Genomic DNA, 23,672 nt, shown 5'->3' with positions numbered 1-23,672 from the left:
AGCTCATAGCTATCGTGTACCACTAGCGTTACGGCGGGCTCGAGCACCCTACGGCTGCCGCCGTTGTCGCGTCCATGGGCTCCCCGGCAGGGTACCCGTGGGGACGGGGGTGTACAGAGAGGAGAGAACCATTTTGTGTCGGGCGTTCATGCCGGCCAGCGAGCCGGACGTCAGGATATGTTGTTAGCTTCTAACGATGTGTACACAATATGTACAACGACACAATGATTTACATTATTATAAATATGGTAACGTGGTTGTGGCTTTTACAAATAGTGGTTAGCTTTAGAGATGGATGGCTATGATCACGGAGCAATAGTGTTAGGTGAAACAGATACATTTTCATTCGGCTAGTAGTAGTAGCAAGGCTCTCTGCCTGCAGTGCCTGCCACTAGCTGTGTGTCTCTCAGCGCCCCCTGGAGCCCTGCACCTCTTGTGACGACATCATTTCGATTACACACGCACGTTATGAACCATTGATTAAAATATCCACGTGCGTGGTGATTGTGTTGGGCAGACAAAATGTTTGATAAAAACGCTAAAACTGGGCCAATTTCAATACTTTTTTTTCCCTTCTTCATGAAAGTCACCGTTGGCCTAGTCCACATAGTTTATTGAACAAAAATACAACATGAAGGTTGGCCTTTAACAATTGTGTGTACTATTGAGCTGTACTATATTGTACCCATACCCATTCTGCAATCTGTTAATAACATTTTCAATCAATCAATCAATGACTCCTCAAGACAATCCTTCACTCTCCACTGCACTGTTTCAACTTCCCACAGACATTTATAATGCAATTCTGTGAATAAATCATACCCAACAACAAAAACACTCATATGCCGTCCATAGGATAAAAAAGATTGTGCAAGGGGCCATCCTGCTTGCCAGTTTACTACCATTGTGTTTTTATACCTATACCACTGTACATAATAATACTATACCACTACATCTGGATAGCATTATTACTCAGTAGTACTCATTATATATACTCCAGTTGAATCACCTGTACATTGTATATTGTTAATGCACTTTACTGTTACACTGGTTAGATGGCAGCTATTTTCGTTGTACTGTACTTGTAATGACAATACATTTGAATCTAATCTAATCTAATCTATTTGTGGGGTAGTATTGGCACGAAAAAGGTTTGAAAAAAGCTTTGGAAAAGACAATTTTTGCAGGCTTCAAATTATGTGGCCTGTCTGGTGACTTGACTACCAGTCGTATTTCCAACAATCCTTCCGCATTTTCCTACGACTCTCAGGCAGTGACTTGGAGCTGGAGGAGCTGGCGGAGTTGGGGGGCTGGTGGTGGAGCTGTGACAGTAGGACAATCTCTGCAGGCTGCAGGTTTTTAGGGTTTCTCCGGCTGCTCCTCAACACAATCGGCCCCTCCTTCCCTGCTCCTTCTCCGCCCAAATAATAACACCAAACTCCCGATTAGCATCCTGCCCGAGTCTGGTGGAAAGCAAGCGGCCTGGGAGACAGAAGACACAGAGGCCGTCCATCCCTGCAGCTTTCATCTGGTATGCAGCTCGTTGTTTTTTGTTGCACGTATGCTTTGTATTATAAGACAACTGCGTTGGCATTTTTTTGCGCCCGTATCTGCATGTAACGGTGGAGACATTGCATGTGCATTAATATAGGTTATTTTCATTCTGTCGGAGAGGCCTTTAAACACAGTAACGTAGGCCTCGGATAGCCAGCAAGTCTGGGCCAGTGTTATTAACTATTTAAATTAACGGTTAGTGTAGAGGTACACCTCGCCCCATACAGGAGCAATTAATATAAATATCCACACCAGTTTCCATGTTTTCATTTATTTTAATTATATATATATATATTATTATGTGGGATTGCTCGTCTAGACATAAAGCTAACAAAATGGCGGACGTTGTGTGTTGAAAACCCAGTGGTGTAAAAAAAAAAGAAGAAAAAAAAGAGGGGAAAAAGGCGTTCCGAGGCGTAGAGACTCACAAGCTAGCGAGCAGACAAACATTTATCAAAGTATCAAACATATGAAACTAGTAAAACAAATACTGTCGGTCCAGAGTTGCTTCTATCGTTTCTCTAGTTTAAACGTTTAGAACGCGAGAATGTGTGAAAACAGCTGTTTGAGAAACGTTAGCTCACTAGAAGCCTTGTCTAACTCGACTGTAGATTCCCTGAAATCCTTGTCGCATTGGTGATCGTTAAAGGAACACGTTGACATTATGGGAAATGTGCTTGCCGTCTTCCCCAGAGTCAGACAAAAAGATTGATAACAATTTCCTCTCTGTGCGTTCAGTAGAAAGCTATTCGTCTGCAAGCTAGCCTAGCTTAGCACAAATGAATGGAAGCGGATACGGAGCAGCTAGCTTAGCTGTTGGCCAAAAACACCTCTCCCGGAGTTTTAAGCTAGGCTAGTGGTCCGTATCCGCTTCCATACATTTGTGCTAAGCTATCCGTATCACATTTTACCCATTAATTCACACATTCACGGCGGAGGCAACCATGCAAGGTGCCAACCTGTTCATCGGGAGCAGTTAGGGGTTGTGTCTTGCTCAAGGACACTTCGACATGCTGCCCGGGAGGAGGGGGAATTGAACCAGGAACCAGACGACTGCTCTGCCTATCGAGCCACTGTCGCCCACTGTGATGGGAAACCTTTTATAGGCTGTCATGAATAGTCATTTACTAATCGTTGTTACAGACAAAAGTAGAAGGCTAATGATATGTGATTGTATTATAAAGTAGATCTATAAATTATTTGATTTGCTACTGCCACACACTGCAAAGTGGAGCTGAACATAGTTCGATTCTGTGTGAATCACATGGACTGAAAATAAGAAATTAAATGTTGAGAATGTATGATGGTTCTTGGTCCTTCAGTTGCTAGTTTTAACACTAGAAACAGCTGGGCTGGTCTCATGACTGTTTTAGAATTACAATACAAAAAAACAACAATAACAAAAACGAACAATGTCCTCCCTCCTTGAGCTCTTTGGTCTGCTTTAATTGAACCCTGGTTTGTTTCCTCGGATAGTCCAGTTGGTTTAGGGTGGTGTTGAAAGCTCAGTCCAACTCTGGTGCAGACCAAACAACCCAATTCTGGTCCGCCTGAAAACACAGGTCTAGTTCGCTTGCATGTGAACCCTGGTGCGGTTCGTTTGAGGTGTGAAAGAAAACCAGATCAAAGGCATGAAAATACCTGAATGATCATGCATTTCATGAGGCTGATTGGGCAGTTTTTGTTGACATTTTCCAAATGTGTGATTTCTTTATCATAACATTATTTTTACAGCTGGTAAATAAAAAAATAGCCAAATAATTTTGTGATATAATAATTTTGTGTCTAATGTGGCCACAAATAAGTTAATACTTTGACAAATGTTGCCTATATTTTTCAGTCAGTTCGGTCTTTGTGTGCCAAACATTATTAAAGGTAAACTTTTTTTTTACCAAATAAATGAGAAGCATGTTTAAATGAGCAATGCCTCCCTTCTCTCTCCTAGCTCTAACCGTCACTGTCAAAATAATGCGCCTGATGTCAAACTGCCTCATTCTTTCAGTTTTTGCATGACTACGTCCTTGAGAATAACTGAAAAGTTTAATTATCTTTAGGCTATATATCTTATGCTGATGTATGGTATTTTTGGAGTGTTACATTTAAAAAAACAAAACGACAACGTATCGAACCGAACCGAAAACCGTGAAACCAAAACCGCGATACGAACCGAACCGTAGATTTTGTGAACCGTTCCACCCCTACTAATTAGCCAACAGCTGCAAAAACGATTGTCAATGATGTTATCAGACGTTGATATCAGGAGCTATTTATACTGAATATCGGCCAATACCGATCGGGACATTCCTATTGTTTATCATTACATACAATGTATCCATGCCTGTAGCTAAATGCTGAAAAACAGGGAACAAAATTAGATAAAAAAAAAACGACCAGCCAGATAAATAGCTTTTTAGTATATCTCCATGGATTATTATATGTATTGTGTGTTATCTCTCCACTCCACGCTATGGTAGTGCTTGTGCCAGCACAGGAGATACGATTACATAATTTTATTTGTTATATATATAGGCTATACATTATTATATTCTGTTATATTATTATCAATATCTTCCTTTTGAATAAAATAAGCTCAGGAATCAGGATTTTTAAAGCTAATTAGCCATGTCAAAAAGAGTAGCCTATAGTAAATGTATACACACACACACAAGAGAGAGAGGGATAATAGCTTATAGCAGACTTAATGATTTTACAATATTTTTGCTAATGAAGTGAAATATTTATTATCATCAACTATCCAGTTTCGTTTTTATAGTGTAATTTTTGGCTACTTCATTGATCATCATCATTGAACGTACAGAGAGAGAGAGGCTGGCTCATGTTAGCAGTCTGGTCAGTGTGACTGCTGTAGAACCATGTTAGCGGTCTGGTCAGTGTGACTGCTGTAGAACCATGTTAGCGGTCTGGTCAGTGTGGCTGCTGTAGAACCATGTTAGCAGTCTAGTCAGTGTGACTTCTGTGGAACCATGTTAGCAGTCTGGTCAGTGTGACTGCGGTGTGTAGAACCATGTTAGCAGTCTGGTCAGTGTGACTGCTGCTGTAGAACCATGTTAGCGATCTGGTCAGTGTGACTGCTGTACCATTTTAGCAGTCTGGTCAGTGTGGCTGCTGTAGAACCATGTTAGCAGTCTGGTCAGTGTGGCTGCTGTAGAACCATGTTATCAGTCTGGTCAGTGTGACTGCTGTGCTGTAGAACCATGTTAGCAGTCTGGTCAGTGTGACTGCTGTAGAACCATGTTAGCAGTCTGGTCAGTGTACTGCTGTAGAACCATGTTAGCGATCTGGTCAGTGTGGCTGCTGTAGAACCATGTTAGCAGTCTGGTCAGTGTGACTGCGGTGTGTAGAACCATGTTAGCAGTCTGGTCAGTGTGGCTGCTGTAGGACCATGTTAGCAGTCTGGTCAGTGTGGCTGCTGTAGAACCATGTTAGCAGTCTGGTCAGTGTGACTGCGGTGTGTAGAACCATGTTAGCGATCTGGTCAGTGTGGCTGCTGTAGAACCATGTTAGCAGTCTGGTCAGTGTGACTGCGGTGTGTATGTGTAGAACCATGTTAGCGATCTGGTCAGTGTGGCTGCTGTAGGACCATGTTAGCAGTCTGGTCAGTGTGGCTGCTGTAGGACCATGTTAGCAGTCTGGTCAGTGTGACTGCGGTGTGTAGAACCATGTTAGCAGTCTGGTCAGTGTGGCTGCAGTAGAACCATGTTAGCAGTCTGGTCAGTGTGTCTGCTGTAGAACCATGTTAGCAGTCTGGTCAGTGTGACTGCGGTGTGTAGAACCATGTTAGCGATCTGGTCAGTGTGGCTGCTGTAGGACCATGTTATAGACAGGGTTAATTTTCAGAAAATCATAACCCTGAAGGCATTTCGTGTTTATTTTTGGTACACAACATTTCTAGGGGTGTTAAGGGGTGCTGAATCCAAATCTGCTGTATACCAAGCTCAAAAATGTCAAATAAGGCCTCAAAATCCTACATGGCCGCCAGTGCCAGGCTGAAATCTATTTAAGTGCATATCTTTTTGACTAAACAAGGTAGAAACATGAATGAAATGTGTTTTTATATGTTTGCATACATGAGGAATTTAAAATCATATCCTGATTTTAGATCAGTTGAGAAAATGTTGCTTGAAACTCATATTTATAGCAGAAACGGTGGTCGTTATTGATGCATAACTCATCAACCAAATAAGAAGAAAAGCAGGATGATCCCAGGCCATGGATTTATTCATCAAACTCTTTTCTCTTGAATTTTTTTAATCAACATGCCATTTATGCAAATTAGATAGTCCTTAATATGCGTACAGTAGCTTAGGTACAGTAATTTATTGTCAGTCATCAATCGTATTCAGGCAGGTGTCGCAGGTGTCTTGCAGTTGCATGATTCATCCAATGCTGAATAGAATAGAATAGATTATAATATAATAAAATAAAAAGATTTTACCATATCAATATAAGTGAATGTTCACGTTTCTTTATTAGTCGTCATACATAATACAGAATACTTTGCATGAAATGTTTCTTTCTGTGTTGCTCCTGAGTGTGCTAGATAATAATTAAGATAGTATAAAATAAGTATAATAAGTATAAAATAGAAAGTCAAGAAGTCAAGTACGTAAACAAGTGTAAACAACAAAATTGTTCAGTGTATCTATATATATAGTATGTACAGCTGGTACAAAAATGGTGAGGTATAGCTTAGCTTGTGGTGCCACCTTGTAGTGGTGAGGTGCAATAAGGAATGAGAATGATGTGCAATTTCCTTACCAATAATATAAATATAAAGTGTAAAGTGTATCTAAAGTGGTAAAGTGGGTGCTACAGTGTGTTGTTTATTTAAGTGAGTGTATGTGCGCTGTGGGTGTGTTGATGGTTTGCTTATTGTTCATTGTTCATTCATTGAGCATCCTGATGGCCTGGGGATAGAAGCTCCTTCTGAGTCTCTCTGTGCTTACCATGAGACTCCGATATCGCTTGCCTGACTGCAGCAGTTCAAAGAGGCAGTTGTTTGAGTGGCTGGGGTCTTTGATTATTCTCTTAGCCTTGCCCATGCACTGCTTGTTGTAAATGTTCTGGAGGGTGGGAAGCCCACCTTCAATTGTGCGCTCGGCTGAACGGGCCACTCTCTGTAGTCTGCTGTGGTCTTGTGCAGTGCTATTCCCAAACCAGGAGGTGATATTGCCAGTCAGGATGCTCTCTATTGTGCATGAGTAGAAGTTCTTGAGGATCTTCTGACTCACGTTGAACTTCCTTAAGCGCCTAAGGAAGTAGAGGCGTTGTCGTGCCTTCTTGATAACACTGTCAATGTGTGTGGTCCATGTCAAGTCCTCGGATATGTCTCCGAGGTACTTAAAACTGTTCACTCTCTCAACCGGTGCCCCATCGATGCTGAGGGGGCTGTAGTCCCTGACCCCAACCTCCTAAAGTCCACAATCATCTGCTTTGTTTTGCTGACGTTCAGGGAGAGGCTGTTCTCTTGACACCATCCCGCTAGAACCTTAACCTCTTCCAGGTAGGCCCTCTCGTCGTTTGCAGAGATCAGGCCCACCACTACTATGTCGTCAGCAAATTTGATGATTGTGTTGTTGTTCCGCTGTGCCACACAGTCATGTGTGTACAGGGAGTGGAGGAGGGGACTCAGGACACAGCCCTGGGGGGCCCCTATGTTGAGAGTGATGGATGAGGAGGTGCAGTTGCCTGCTCTCACCACCTGGGGTCTGCCCGTCAGGAAGTCCAAGACCCACTGGCAGAGGTCATAGTTCAAGGCCAGGTCCCTGAGCTTAGCTATGAGTTTGGAGGAGACTATGGTATTGAATGCTGAGCTGTAGTCGATGAATAGCATTCTCACATAGTTCCCCTGCCTCTTGTCCAGGTGTGATGCTGCTGTGTGCAGCACATGGGCTATGGCGTCCTCCGTTGACCTGTTGGGTTGATGGGGAGGGAGGAACAGATGTAGCCCTTCACTAGCTTCTCAAAGCACTTCATGGCTATGGAGGTGAGAGCTACAGGGCGGTAGTCGTTGAGGCAAGCAGGCTTGGATTTTTTGGGTACAGGGATAATGGTGGACTTCTTCAGACAGGTGGGGAAGACAGCCTGTTCTAAGGACAGGTTATATATGTCAGTGAATACCGGGGCCAGTTGGTCGGCATAGACTTTTAGGACGCGGCCGGGGATACCATCCGGTCCTGCTGCCTTCCTGATATTCACTTTCTTAAACGTCCTCCTCACCTCATGTTCTGTTATCCTGAACACTGAGTCTCCATCAGCAGTGCCCCCCCCCCCCCTCCATTGCAGTGGTTTGTAGGCTGGTGCTGTTATTCCCAGCCTCAAACCTCGCATAGAAGGTATTGAGATCATTTGCCAGTTGGATGTCACTGTTCAGTTTGAGGGAGGTGCCTTTGTAATCGGTCATCGTTCTGAGGCCCTGCCACATAGCTCTAGAGTCAGCCTGTTCATATTGAAGTTTAACACGATTTCACGATGTACTGGTCTGTGGCGCTGTTTGCGTTTCACCCTTGTGCCTGTTTTGATGGATTGGTCATGGTATCTGTCAAAGACGACATCTACCCTCTGGTATTTTGCTCCCATCTTCAACACGGTGTCAGTGAACTTGTTGGCATAGTCACCAAATGTTGTAGTGTCAGGTGGCTTTCCGAGTGCCATTACCAGAGCTTGGCCATCAATGACCAGGCAGCTGGGTCCCTGAAGGGTGAGATCTGCAGGGGTTTTAACTTGTTTCGTCAGTATATTTGCTAACACAGACTTGTTGGTGGAATGTAGACTCCCGTTAGTTGTGGCCAGAGATGGCGGGATGGGCATGAGCTCATGCTGGAGGATATTGTCAAGGTTTACCTTACGACCTGCTCTGTAAGCTGTGATGAGCCTGTCCACTTTGATGGTGTTTTGCTTGTTCTTGGAAAGTTGCACAACTTCATACAAAGAGGCAAATGTCTTGGCTTTGTTCTTTCGAATGGGTGATTTCAGGTTCAGGTGCTGGTCACACACAAACGTTTGTCCACAGACATGTTCAGTTGTGCCTGTCCAAAGTGTTCTGCGCCAAGTATGGATTCTTGAATCTCCGGTGTGACTACGTCCTTGTTGATGTATGTAAGAAAACTTACAAAAGCACATTTAATTCAGGTTTGTACCTTGTGTAGTCACACTTAACTCATTAACACTATGATCGCCGATGACGGGTTTACACGTCATTCCTAGCCATGCTCATTCTGCCGAAGACGCCGTAACTCGTCTTTGATATCAATATTTAAAAAATCTGTGATCGAAATCATATTTCCCCTCCGCAGCCCTGAGACACACTGCAAAGCTCCACTCAACTCTCTAGCGGTTCAAGAGCGCCATCTGGTGGCCGATCGGCAGATCGCCAACCGGAAATCACCCTTTGAACCGGAAGGTCTCATCCATATGTGGTCCGGGCACTCGCTATCGTTAGAGAGACTCCGTCTTTACACAGTGAACATCGATCGGTGCAAATAACTCGAAAAAACAACATGATTTGGACGTATATACTATTATACAACCTGGAAATGGATCGGGCATTTCTCCATCTCATAATAGAAAAAATTCTATTCCACGCTCATCTGCCAGCGGCGCGAGGAAGCCACGGTGAGTTTCAACGTTATTTTCGAACGTCTTCTATACTAACTGATCTGATGAACATATGACCCACACTAGATGAATGGTATAACGTTGCCCACGGAATTATAAACTATCCCCCGCCCATCCGGTCAACATCAGATGATACGTAGTAACTTCTAGAACCACGTCCAGTTGAAATTTTTTATCTCGCGCCGATTGCTATCAAACTGTATTTCATCATCAATATAATGCATTTGGAGATATAAATCAAGTTCTGGAGAAAGCTGCAGAAAACGATAAAAACATACTTATACTTTAGACCATATTTTAGTATGAATATGTGAATGAAAAAGTTTAACGTTGCTACACCCTGAACAATACATATAGGACATTGAATGGGCCATAATAATGGCAATTTAGCAATAGAATTTAAAAAGTTATAGCCCTGCAAAGAAGGGGAACTTCTCCATAGACAAATAGAGCTGGCGAGGGATGGTAATTTATGAATTTAACCCATGGCGATCAAAGTGTTAAGCCCCACAATTATTTTTTGAAAATTCGCCTAAAACAGCATGCTTACATTCAAATGCTTATATATCCAGATTTATAAGAGCTACTTGCATAAACTTGGTACCTGAAGAAAGCTAAGACTTGGGGATTCTAATGTTGGTGTCCAACACTGTACAGTTATTACCAAATTGCTGTAGTATTCCTGCAAACACTGAAGAAATGTCATTTTTTTATCCTCGCCTATACAAAGATTACAATTAGACAGTTAAAAACACCCTGTTACTCATGGTTGCACCCCCGCTATATTCCTACTTTCTTCCTCCATAGGTGCAGATGTTCTGTGCAAAGTTTCATGTCAGTAGAATAAAAACTGTGGGTTTAGCACCTGTTTTTGTGGAGAGAGGGCCTGGTGCTGGCGGCCATGTTGGATTCCTCAATTTTGAGGCCTTATTTGACATTTTTGAGCTTGGTATACAGCAGATTTAGATTCAGCACCCCTTAATACCCCTAGAAATGTTGTGTACCAAAAATAAACACGAAATGCCTTCAGCACTTTATACAAGCACATTTTCTGAAATTCTGCCTAGTCTATTAGCAGTCTGGTCAGTGTGACTGCGGTGTGTAGAACCATGTTAGCGATCTGGTCAGTGTGGCTGCTGTAGGACCATGTTAGCAGTCTGGTCAGTGTGGCTGCTGTAGGACCATGTATGCAGTCTGGTCAGTGTGACTGCTGTGGAACCATGTTAGCAGTCTCGGCTCCAGACTAACTTTTTACATTGGTTGCACCAGTGCACCTAACTTTTTCATTTAGGTGCACCCAAACATTTTCACTGTGCCTCTTGCCCTGCAATAATACATTTAAGCGTTAGCGTTACCTTTTTTGTCAGTTCCCATACACATTAGTAATTTCTTAATATGTTATGTAAATTATTGTAAATGGGAATAAAAGGTACAGATAAATGTTTTTTCTTTATTTAAATCACAAACAAGAAATTGTCATATGACCAGTGTTGGGACTAACGCGTTACAAAGTAACGCGTTACAGTAACGAAGTTACTTTTGGCGATAACTAGTACTCTAACGCATTACTTTTGAAATTCAGTAACGCTACTTACGTTACTGAATGGTTCGTCACTGCGTTATTTGCGTTATATACGGCGTAGATTGATAGCGAGCGGTAGTGATTATTATTATTATTATTATCCTCATATCCTCTCTGGCTGCGGGGAAATGCTGTGCTGGGGGCGTGTTTTGTTTACTATTCCTGACTGATAATGGCAGCGCCCAGCGCCCTCGCGTATTTCTCTTTTGTCGAGCGAAAAGAAAATAACGTTTTAGTTATGTCATTTGTGTTTTGGCTCAAAGATACTGGAGTCTAACGTTAACTACCAGGACTCATCCAAAGCCACTCGCCACCCGCGTAGAATGATACGAGGCGACACACAGAAAATGGGACTGAAAACTATTTCCAACTACTTGGAGAGAGAATATACAGTACAACATGGAAATGAGATAAAGAAAATGTTGCTGCTGGAATAACGTTACATCTCGACAGACACTGGTGAGGTGAGTGCAGTGATGTGAATGTAAATGAATGGAAACTCAAGTTGATCAACGCAATCAACAATATAAATATAGTCCTTTCATGCACAATTGATATCCTAACTATTCTAACGTTGCAATGCACGATTGATATCTTAAACAACGTTGCAAGACGGTTTATTATAATGAAACGCTCCGGCGACAGATATCAAGGCTGTTCAAGCACTTATTTTCAACCTAGAACCTAAACGTGCATGCGCTCAACCTAAACGTGCACGCGCTCAACCTAAACGTGCACGCGCGCAACCTAAACGTGCCTGCGCTCAACCTCTCTGAGCAATTAGGCACGGTGCATTTCTTATTACGTCGGGACATTTGTGTTTGTGTCAGATTTGTGTTTGTATCTCTAGACCACATTGCTTAGCAGAGTTCAGTGATGTGAATGGAAACTGTCAAGTTGATCAACCGATTTTGAGTATCTGCATGGGAGCAATTTTTAAATAGTTACTTTTCACAGTAACGCATTACTTTTGGGTGTAAGTAACTAGTAACGTAACGGAGTTACTTTTGAAATGAGTAACTAGTAAAGTAACTGAGTTACTATTTTTCAGTAACTAGCACAACACTGCATATGACACACAGCAGGTCTTAAAGTTCAGACAAATGGCTTTCAAAGTAATTGTCTCACAAAATTCCACTGGAGCTTAAAAATTTAAATAAGATTGCAATAACCTCAATTGTTTAGAAGAAGGGGGAAAAAGTGCTGTGCTTGACTTGGCAGCATAGACTCCTATGAAAAAATAACATTGTATTACAGTTAGCAAAGTCCAATCCTTCACTTTTTTATGTCTATTTTAACACATTCAGCTCAGCTCCAGTAGCCTAAATCCAAGTTGTATGTCTATTACTCATTATTATTACTCAACATTAAAACTGAAAATTATATTGAAAAAATAAAACGTAATAACAGATTCCATAGTTAGGGCCCTATATGCTTATTGAATCTATTTGAATAGCCTAATAACTATTTAAATGTGTTGCTTGTCTTATTTCTGCTTAAACTGGAGTTATTATATAATGACATTGCTGTACCTTTTGCATGTGCGTGCTCCACCTCGATGTGGCCAATTAGGATATTGATAGGTCTCCCGTTGCGCAATATGCGGCTGTAGACGAGCTCGCACTCCTTTGCAGAGACGTCTGTATCTCCGTCGATCATGAAGCTCATGTAGATGTTCTCCGCGATCTGAAGGGACGTCTTCTTTTTTAATGTGTCTGCAATCACTCCTATGAACTGGGCACAGGCAGTGTCGTTGCTGTACGTCGGGTTGACGTTTAATCCGTTTTATTTCATTAGGGTGATCTGCGATTTGAATTTAGTAAACGCCAGCTCTTCTTTTGCGATATTATAAGCAGTGTTGAATTTGATTTTCATTTCTTCCTCCTCGCTTTTTCTATTTGCTGCTGTCTGGCGCTGAAATGCTTCGTGGAGAGGCACTGTTGATGTGCTGGCAACACACCTGTCACGACACAGTATGTGTTTTTTGGAGACACTATGCTTTTTTAATGTTTCTATTCTGAATGTTGATGATCTGACAGCAAACGCAGTACTGCCAGCCATATTAGGACCACACTCCTTGCAATACATGCAAACCATACTGTTTGTCGCTTTATCGTAGCGGAGCCAGGGAAATTGAACCAGCCATTCCTTCCGAAAGGTATATATTTTGGTTTCATGTTTCACAGTGGCGTCATTCAGTGAATAACGATCAGAGCCAATCAGAGGCAGATCAGGGCTGGTCTTTGCATAATGCACGTGTTAGAACCAATCAAAGGCAGAGATGTTTTTTGATATTTTTTTTGAGAACGCACATGGCCGGGAAAAAGACGCTACACACACACATTAGGGGTGGACGGTATAAACGGTATACGGTATAAACGGTATGAATTTGCTCTACGGTATGGATTTTGCCTATACCGTGTAACCGGTAGTGCAGCTCTAAAATAGCAATGACGTCATGTAACCACAGCGCGACTATTTCACTCGCATTTGCCCCTAAAAATAGATAGAATTAGTCATAGATAATAGATATGTGCGAACTGGAAACAGTTATTTAGGAGGCTTCGCGCAGTGGGCGTGCCAGCCCCTCCCGCACGCATGTAAACACGGGTCTACTAGTAGTAGTGGGACGGGACGTCTCCCTGAGCTAACGTTAGCTTAGCTACCGTTACAAAATGACCCAGTCAACTATTCACTTTTAGTTTAATACATGATGAGGCATTGTCTAACCGAACGGTATCTAGTCGGCCAGCTACCGATAGCTCCTGACATCAACAAACGCTCCATCAAGTCTAGTAGAGAGTAGACGTGTATGATAGCTCCGTTAGCCGTTAGCTCACGTTAACACAAGTTAGTTCACCGTTCAAAACGAAATGTCCCATTGAACTAAATAATTCACTGAGGCGTTGTATTAACGTTATATATCCGGCTAGCAGTAGCTACAGATAGCTCCTGATATCAATGTCTTATAACACTGATTCGATGCATATTCGAGCTGAGGGCTTGTGAATGTGATTTAACGTTATACCAATACTAGGGCCCAGCTGCAGCGCCGGTGAATCCTGGCCGTAGCTCGAGGCTACTCGAGTATAGGTCCAGCTGCAGCTCCGGAGAATCCTGGCCGTAGCTAGAGGCTACTAATGTACACACAGACAGTGGAGCTTGTTGCGTGGTGGCGATGTCTCGCAGATAATACAAGTACAAGTCTAATTATATAATATATATATTTTATATAAAAAAAAAAAAAAATTATATAAAATTAAAAAAAAAATGTTAATCAAAAACGATGATACCGTGATATATACCGTTACCGTCTATGCTTCAAATTATACCGTGATATAAATTTTAGACCATACCGTCCACCCCTAACACACATACACACAGACAGACTTGCTGGGAGGTGCACCAGTGCGACAAGGGAAAACATCCAGTCGCACTGCGCTGATATTTGGTCTTTTTGAGTCTGGTCAGTGTGACTGCGGTGTGTAGAACCATGTTAGCAGTCTGGTCAGTGTGACTGCTGCTGTAGAACCATGTTAGCGATCTGGTCAGTGTGACTGCTGTACCATGTTAGCAGTCTGGTCAGTGTGGCTGCTGTAGAACCATGTTAGCAGTCTGGTCAGTGTGACTGCTGTGGAACCAGGGGGCGAAACTAGAGCTCGCCAAGCGCCATTGGCGGTCAGTTTTTACGTTTGGCGACTACCACTGAGAGGTTTGTCCGCCATGTGGCGGGCAATCAAATAGTCATGTGAAAACCGAAAATCATGATCCAATTCTTAGCGGAGTTCTCACTCGCTGTCCCAGCACAGACACGCAGCGCATTGCTGCTCCTACCCTTCCCGCACCTGTTTCTGTATGCTGCATGTAAACAGAGGCTATTGCCTCGGACAGTCACCGTGACGTTAGTCTAGTCCAGGGGTCAGCAACCTTTTTGACATGGAGTGCCTGTTTGAAATATAGTTGTAACTAGTGTGCCTCAACAATATTCCATGCATCGTAATTTTTTTTCTGATAATCTGGTATTTTTAATGATAATTTTTACATTATTACATCATTATTGTTATTGTTATTATTAACAATATTATTATGATGGTTGTATCAACCCTAAATCTGAGTTGGGGAGGGGGGGGGGGGGGAATGCAATGCAGACAAACAGCTGCATACAGTGCGACAATTTCACTCACATTTGCCTATTCATTTTTGGACACATCACACACCATCGGTGTGTGTACTGTACGTGTGCTGTCATAGCTCCACCTACAGGCCTAATGAAGAACACCAGGAGAACACCAGGATATGAATGGAGGGTGAATGTGAGGTATATCGTGTAAATAAGTTTTGATTGATCGCAAGACTACACTGTAAAAAAAAAAAAAAATAATAATAAGTTACCAGAACTTTAAAATATTGAGTTCAGTTACTGTGCATTAAGGTTTTCAGTTTTCAATCCATAATAAGTTAACAGAAAAATAAGTACACAACCACATTATTTCAACCTAATAAACTATGTTTATTGTCATTGTTTTAAGAACACAAGTTGACTTGGTAATACTCACATTTTGAGTAAAAAAAAATGGCTTTTAACATGTGCAATGTTCAATGAAATAGAAAAATAAATAATAAAAATGGTTGATTAATCCCACTGGTCACAATGGTGACCGTAATAATGTTTTTGTTATAAGGCTCTGCAAATGTTACTGAATGATGTAGCAATGTATTTCCAGCTAAATTGAAATAATAAACAAATAAAGGGTCTCAATTAAATATGTGGTAGTAAAAAGAACATGTGGGAGGATTTCAACAAGATAAATGCGACAACAGTGCAAAATATTTCACTATAATATTTCAGAGCAAAAAAAAAAAAATGCTTTTTTTTTTTTTTAATACTGCTGCCCCCTGTGCCTATGCAAATGCCCCCGCGTGCCTATGCAGGCACGCGTGCCTAGGGTTGCCTACCCCTGGTCTAGTCAGTAGGACCTTCGTGAGATAACGTTAGCTACCGTTACAAAATGACCCAGTCAACTATTCACTTAGTTTAATACATGAGGCATTGTGTAACGTTATCCAGCCGGCTAGCTACTGATAGCTCCCGACATCAACAAATGCTCCAGCAATAGTCCAGTGCATAATACCTCCGTTGGCTAGGTAGCTCACGTTAGCCCACGTTAGCTCACTAGTCACTACGAAATGTCCCAGTAAACTAAATAGTGAACTGAGGCGTTGTCCCAACGCCATCCAGCAGTAGCTACAGATAGCTCCTGACATCAATGTCATACAACATGCGTATTCGAGCCCCTGGCTTACATCGCATGAGGGCTGCTGAATAGGGTCCAGCTGCAGCACAGGAGAATCCTTGCATGCTGAATGTAGAGTTTAGGGTCCAGCAGCAGCGCTGGAGAATCCTTGCATAGCTGGAGGCCACTCGAGTATACACACAGACAGTGGAGCTGTTTGCAGACAGCAAGGTGGTGATGTCTCGCAGATAACACAATCACAAGTATGATTATATAATATATATATTTTATTAAAAAAAATATGTGGCGGGTAAGAAATATGCTTGGCGGGTGGATTTTTCTCATCTACCCGCCACTGGCTGGTGAGTCAAAGTTAATTTCGTGCCCTGTGTGGAACCATGTTAGCAGTCTGGTCAGTGTACTGCTGTGGAACCATGTTAGCAGTCTGGTCAGTGTGACTGCTGTAGAACCATGTTAGCAGTCTGGTCAGTGTGATTGCTGTGGAACCATGTTAGCAGTCTGGTCAGTGTGACTGCTGCTGTAGAACCATGTTAGCAGTCTGGTCAGTGTACTGCTGTGGAACAATGTTAGCAGGCAGTCTAGCCACATAACATTCTGATATAATGTTTACTGTCTACTACTATTATTAAATTGATTCCTCTTTTTTTTCCATGTAATTTCTTGATCAATGATTTGTTTTGATTTGATATTGTTTGTATTTATTTACATGTTCGAAATAAAGACTTCAATCAATCAATTGATTCCAGTATTTTAGTGAGATAATATGGTTAATGTAGAGCCATATGGAATCCGCGATCACGGAATCGCGGACGGAATCGCGGAATTGAGCAATAAAAATGGAATCCACTATACATTTTTTTTTTTTTAATTAATTTTTTTTTTTTTTTTTTACTTATTTTTTTTTTTATGTTGTGGGACTTGTACAGCACTTTGTTCAACTTTGTCAGTGCTGTAAAGTTTAAACCTTTTAAAATCTTAGACAAACAAAACACTTTGCTTTCATGAAATATTGTAAGCCGTCATTTGAGGCTTTATAAAAGCAGCACAATGAACACAAATCTGTCAGTGCCGAGTCCGACCTCATCTTAAATAACAAACAGCATTGCTTGTTGTAGTTAACAAAGAGAGGCAGAGTTGATTTTGCAAAAATATATATAATTATAATTATAAATACAAAGTATTTAAGACGGCCCTATTAAATGGACTGTTATATCTTATTAAATTGTGGACATTTATTCATTCCCACTTATTAGACACTATTTCTGATGGTAAAATGAGCGTACAAAGCAAAATACAGAATTCTGAAATATTAAAACGGAAAAAACTGAATTTGGAAAAAAATAAAATGGAATTTGGAAAAAAATAAAACGGATTTCATATGGCTCTAGGTTAATGTTAGTTGGGAATTGTAATGGTAGCAAGCCTTCAACAAGCTAAACTACTGGTAAGTTAGCTTACATGGTTCGAAAAACTATTGTACATAGAGCTGCCGCGGTATTGATGTTTTCCTTACCGCACACATTTGCAAAATATTTCCTACCGCCGCGGTTATTACCGCACGCACACAAAAAATTTTAAAAAAAAGTTTGAATGCATTTTCTTTTTTTAGTAGTAGTCTACTCTTTATAGCATATAGCCTGCCTCTAGTCTAAATGTCTATCTTTAGAGGATGACTTTGCAGCATGAATATTGTTTGGGATTCGGTAAGCACGCATTAGTTATTGAAAGTGAAACACGGATTCGAAGTTTCCCCTCTGGTCGTGCGCAGTTCACTCGGTGTCGCGGGCAGGGGTGGTTACCCCTAACCCCCCCGACCCTTTCTTATTATTATTACTATAAAGTTACTACTTTATAATAAAGGCATTCGTTTTGTGGCATTAACATTATATAGTTATACGTTCAATAACATCAGCGTATTTACCGGACCATTAGCAAGGCAAGCAATACTCTATTCATATCTCAGTTCCTTTCTTTGCTCAGAGCGTGCTGAGTTGTCCCATTCTGCGGTCTGTTAATAAAGCTTTCAATCAGACAAGTGTATAGAACGAAGGGCTTTTATTATAACATTCGTTGCAGACAGTAAAATCATTGTCTCGTTTAGTACTCCTGAAGAGCGATGGTAGTCCACTCCGGCGGAGAGTTAAAGCTAACGTTATTAGCCGTGTTGTGATGAGCTGACATTCAGGACGTAAAAAACGTGTGACGCGTCTCTCTTCTGACCAATCAGTGGTCTGCAATGTTTCACGTGACTTTTCTGGTACCCAATAGGGTCGCTTGGAAACCTCGATAGAGGAGTAGGGTATATCTGCAGAGCCGCAAGCCCAACGAGAGGAGGGTAATTTATTATTATTATAAAAAACAGCTGTGACGCGGTATTCAGCCTACTCTGCGGTGGCCGTGATGTAACAGCGATACCGCGGTAATGCGGTAATCGCGGCAGCTCTAATTGTACGACTGTCCCCAGCCTCCACTAATAGTCAGATTTCTCATTTTGGATGGTTGTGAGATGGTTGGTGAGCCATGTGGTCTGCTTAACTCTTTCAGTGCCAGGCCTGGTTTTCCATTTTACCGCTTGAATGCCACCATCCGCGCCAATGTTAACGTTAATATCGCCTAATCTATGTTTTAAATTATGGCTATGTGTCTAATCTGCCCATCGCATTATCAAAGACTATTTTCCAGACAGTGCTGTGAAGACAGATTGTTTTTTTATCGCGTCGTTGCCGTTTCAGAGCAGTTAGAAAAGCCCCCGTTTTGATATAAAAAACAGCTCATTCTGGAGCATTCTATGAAAATCGTCTTTTAGTGGAATATTCCACAACGTTGATATTCGTCTGCCTTTTTATGAATCGTTTTCAAATAAACGCTAGATGATCAATATTATACGTGCACGCACGCACATTACGGCCGCGCGCGGATAATCGCCTCGTTGATTTCCTCTCGGAGTTTTACATTGAAACCAAAAGAAGACATTTCACAAAACAGCTTATAACTTCATCAAACTTACTCTGATTATCCTACCACTGATAACATAGAGTCCTTACCTGACATCAGATGGTATCCAACTGGTATATTCCAATTCCTGATCACCATTCGAAAAAATCGATACGTGTATGGATCCAACGCGACACAGTGGATCTCCATGATCCACGGGGATCTGAGGCTCCAGAATGAACTCTAGTAACCCCGGCTGGATCAGTGAACTGGAAAATGTGGAGTACCGGATTTTTTTCCCCATTCATTTTCATTGAGTCCATTCCAAAATCACTTATGTCATCTGGGAGACGACAGGGGGCGCTTTTTTCCACAGTGATCACCGGCGCAGCTCGGCAATACTCGGGTAGGCTCGGGTGATGCAATAATTTTTCAGATCGCAAAAAAAAAAAATTTAAAATAATTCCGAGAAATCTCGTGAGTGGCTAGCAACCACCTATAAAAAAACACGAGAAATCTCGTGAGTGGCACTGAAAGAGTTAAGCATGTTACATAAACATGTATTTCATCAATGGAGCTCATATAGCTACATGATCAGCCAGTGCAAAGTTTTGCCAGCAAGTAGTAGAGCAACAAACCTCTCCTCTCATCTCTAGTCAACAATCTGCTATAGTGAGATAGGGTGATAATAAGAGATAGGGATGGGCATAGATTTTCAAACATTCAAATAGTCATTCAATTATATAAAAACAATTTTTAAAAGAGTTTATGCAAATCTAATTTTGTCTTAAAAATAAAAATATATTTTCTCGTTTTTACCAGCACCTACAATGTGTAGTGTGTTGAGAGGTGGGGTTTGGCAGGGCTGTACACTGCGACGAGATGATCGCAAATTGCCCCTTAATTTGGTCGTTGCGATTGGTAAATAATATTTGGGGGCGGGCTTGGGAGTAGTGATTTCAATCCTTGCATTCGCATTTCACTCCTAAATGATCCAAGGCGTGTGATGACGCCACTCACGCGAGCTGAGCACTCAGGTATGATCAGCGGGGAAAATCGACTGAGCACCCACTCTGATAGACTGGCTGACTGATTTAGCTATGAAGAAAAGTAAAGTTAGTAGTATTGCTTCATATTTGAGCTATAGGCTAACGTTAGTGTAGTGGTCCCGACTGTAGCAGGACGGCGGAGCTATAGGCTAACGTTAGTGTAGTGGTCCCGACTGTAGCAGGACGGCGGAGCTATAGGCTAACGTTAGTGTAGTGGTCCCGACTGTAGCAGGACGGCGGAGCTATAGGAGCTATAGGCTAACGTTAGTGTAGTGGTCCCGACTGTAGCAGGACGGCGGAGCTATAGGCTAACGTTAGTGTAGTGGTCCCGACTAGCAGGACGGCGGAGCTATAGGCTAACGTTAGTGTAGTGGTCCCGACTGTAGCAGGACGGCGGAGCTATAGGCTAACGTTAGTGTAGTGGTCCCGACTGTAGCAGGACGGCGGAGCTATAGGCTAACGTTAGCCCATTTCGTGACTGTGATGCACCGAGGGCTAGGCTAACGTTAGTGTAGTGGTCCCGAGTGTAGCAGGGACGGCGGAAAAGCGGTCAAAGCGGACTCCACAACACTAGTTCCATTTGTGAGGAAAGGGGGTGGGTTATATTGACAACGCTTGCAAACAGAAGTTTAAACATAACTTCATATTTATTGGTTATTCGTTTCTGTATATCATCCACTTTCCATCTCCGAGTGTTAGACTCTTCCTGTTTACATTCGAGTGTGACGTCATCACCTACGGCAGCTTAGACGATCAAAACGCGAACCTAGAACAAAACCCGAGGGGGGGGGGGGGCTGGATCTCTCGTTCGTTCTTGCCCCCTCTCTCTCTCTCGCTCTCTCTCTACATTCAATGATTTAAAGTAGCCAAACGTTACAGACAGTATAAATACTAACTGGACAGTTGATGATATAAACATTTAATTTCATTATCTGAAATATTCTAAAATCATTAAGTCCAGGGCTGTACGCTAAGCTTTTTCACTAGGGGCACACTTGCCCCTAAATGAGAAATTTAGGGGCAAAGAATATTTTTTAGGGGCAAATTTTTAAATAACTATTTTACCATTATACTAGGGATGCACCGATCCGATATTGGCCCCGATATGACTAAAATAGCTGGATCGGGTATCCGTAAAAAAAAATATATATATATATATATATCTGCTTTTTTTTTTTATTATTTAAAAAAAAAAAATATATAATAATACATTTTTATTTATAAAGCGCTTTCCAGGAACCCAAAGACACTGAAATAAGAAATAAAATAAGAAATAACAATTCAGTACATTTATATCTGTGTTAATTTGTTACATTTTGTTTCACTAAGTTAGGAAAGTAATGTTTTAAGTCAAGCCTGATGTTGCCTTGCACAAAATAATGATCACAGTCTCTTCCACACAGTGAGGCATTACAGTTTATTAATTGAACAATTGGTATCGGCCGATACCCAAAGCCCAGGTATCGGTATCGGGACGGAAAAAGTCGGATTGGTGCATCCCTACATAATGCATAATAAATGTATACATGGTTAACCGTCTGTAGTGTGGTAGTGAAAGGGTTAACCTTCTGTAGTGAAATGGTTAACCCTTTGTTGTGTGGCAGTGAAAGGGTTAACCGTCTGTATTGTCGCAGTGAAAGGGTTAACCCTTTGCCGTGTGGCAGTGAGAGGGTTAACCTTCTGTATTGTTGCAGTGAAAGGGTTAACCATTTGGTAGTGTGGTAGTGAAAGGGTTAAGATAATATAACTGGAGTGGAGCAGTGTCTGCCCTTATTGAGCTGGTGACCTGGCTGTGTCGTTTTTAGATTTAATTAGCAGACATATCACTATCGGTGTATAATATGTTGGCCGATGGTTGGTTCAATGACCCCCCCCCCCCCTGCTGCTTGTCGTACAGAACTTGTAAGTCGCTTTGGATAAAAGCAGGGGTCTCAAACTCAATTTACCTGGGGGCCGCTGGAGGTAGAGTCTGGGTGAGGCTGGGCCGCATTAAATATTCCACAAAAAAAGGGTTTCAAGTATTCAAAAAAAGTACAACTGATCCAATCTTCTCAATCTTTAGCAATAACATTTCAGAACATGAACAGTTCTTCAGAACATGAATGGTTCTTCAGAACATAGGCTTCTCAGTGGTGTCAGTGGACTCATCCACAGCTATGGAAATGCACCGTGCATTTTTTTTTTATTCTATCACAAAGCTGTTTAATCAAATCACCAGCCAGTATTTCAGTTATTCTGGTTGCTGTGCTATCTGAGGGGGATTTGCTTTTGTTTGCCTTCAAACATGGTCTCCATCACTTCAGTCATACATTATTTTCAAATTGCCACCCTTCACAAGAGCTACCGTTTCTTGGCATATAGTCACATTGGTTTGGTGCTGGGACTCAGGATGAACGCATATTTTTCAGTCCATTCACCTTTGAATTGCAGTCGACTTTTCTTTTACTGACCATCTTTGAAAATGCCATATTTTTCTGCTGGCTGTCTGCTGGCGAAACTAGGCTAGTAGCTACATTTATCTCATGGAGATAAAACTGGGAGCGAGTTTACTGTAGATGCGCTGTTGTCAACTCTGCTCTGACTCAGACTGTTTAAGACCCGCCCTACTCTGCCTCTGATTCGCAGAATGTGGGTGAGGTGGGAAAACACTGACGGGACGCTGAATGTGATTGGACCACCAGACCCGTACACGGACACAGACAGACAGTGGCAGTGCAGCCGGACATGCAGAGCACTGCTTGCAGTCAGAGGAGATAGCAAGGATGCATTTGCCTTCCACTTTACTTGATATCACTCCGGAATCACGTTTCAACCAAGTCACTAACGTAACGTTGCTGTCATGAGCCTGCGCTATGGTAGCCTACAAGTGATAAAATAAATAAAACGTCCAACTCTCGCGCAACGACTCGGCAAACAGTTGCGCGCGGCCCGCATTAACACTAAACTTTGATGTCAAGTAGGGGGCCGCAAAATATCATCCCTCGGGCCGCAATTGGCGAGTTTGAGACCCCTGGATAAAAGCGTCAGCTAAATGACTAAATGTAAATGTAAATGTTAACCCTTTGGTGGTGTGGTGGTGTGGTAGTGAAAGGGTTAAAGAAAACATTCACTTTAGCTATGTGGTAAAGATGAGCACAGAAAGTAGCAGCTTCCATTTTCTTTTTCTGTTTTTATACAGATGGCTGAGGGTGGAAGAAGGAAGGTGTGCGACTACATATATACTATACATATATACAGTATATATATATATATATATATATATATATATATATATATATATATATATATATATATACATACATAATGTAATGGTATCGGCCCTAAAATATCAATACTTGCCGTCACTGTATTGATATAATATTTAGGGCTGACCTTCGATTTTTTTTGGCAATCGAAGCTTCGGGGCCGAGCTTCGATTTTAATTCGAAGCTTCGAATAAAAAAAAAATTATGTTGTGGGACTTGTACAGCACTTTGGTAAACTTTGTTGTTTTTAAATGTGTGCTATAAATAAAGTGGATTGGATTAATGAATTAAGTAGCCCCTTTCGTGACTGTGACGCAGCCAACACGGCTGTGTGATTTAATTCAAGGTGGATCGCTGTTGTCGTTTGAACAACTTCAGATTTCATGGGAACTACCAATCCCCCAAATCAAGAATG

General features: G+C 41.8%; 1 protein-coding gene across 1 annotated transcript in view; it reads left to right on the top strand.

The window, feature by feature from the left end:
• The first annotated feature begins 1,330 nt into the window (after positions 1-1,330).
• The window catches only part of LOC311232835 (zinc finger Y-chromosomal protein 1), a 72,790-nt gene continuing 50,448 nt past the window's right edge, over positions 1,331-23,672 (top strand). Inside the window, exon 1 of the mRNA XM_084319655.1 lies at positions 1,331-1,531. The gene's annotated coding sequence lies outside the window, so the exon portion shown is untranslated. The remainder of the gene's footprint in view (positions 1,532-23,672) is intronic.

The sequence above is a fragment of the Notolepis coatsorum genome, assembly GCF_963971535.1.
Source record: "Notolepis coatsorum genome assembly, chromosome: 8".
In the NCBI taxonomy this organism is placed as follows: domain Eukaryota; kingdom Metazoa; phylum Chordata; class Actinopteri; order Aulopiformes; family Paralepididae; genus Notolepis; species Notolepis coatsorum.
This window is presented reverse-complemented; position numbering and strand designations above follow the sequence as displayed.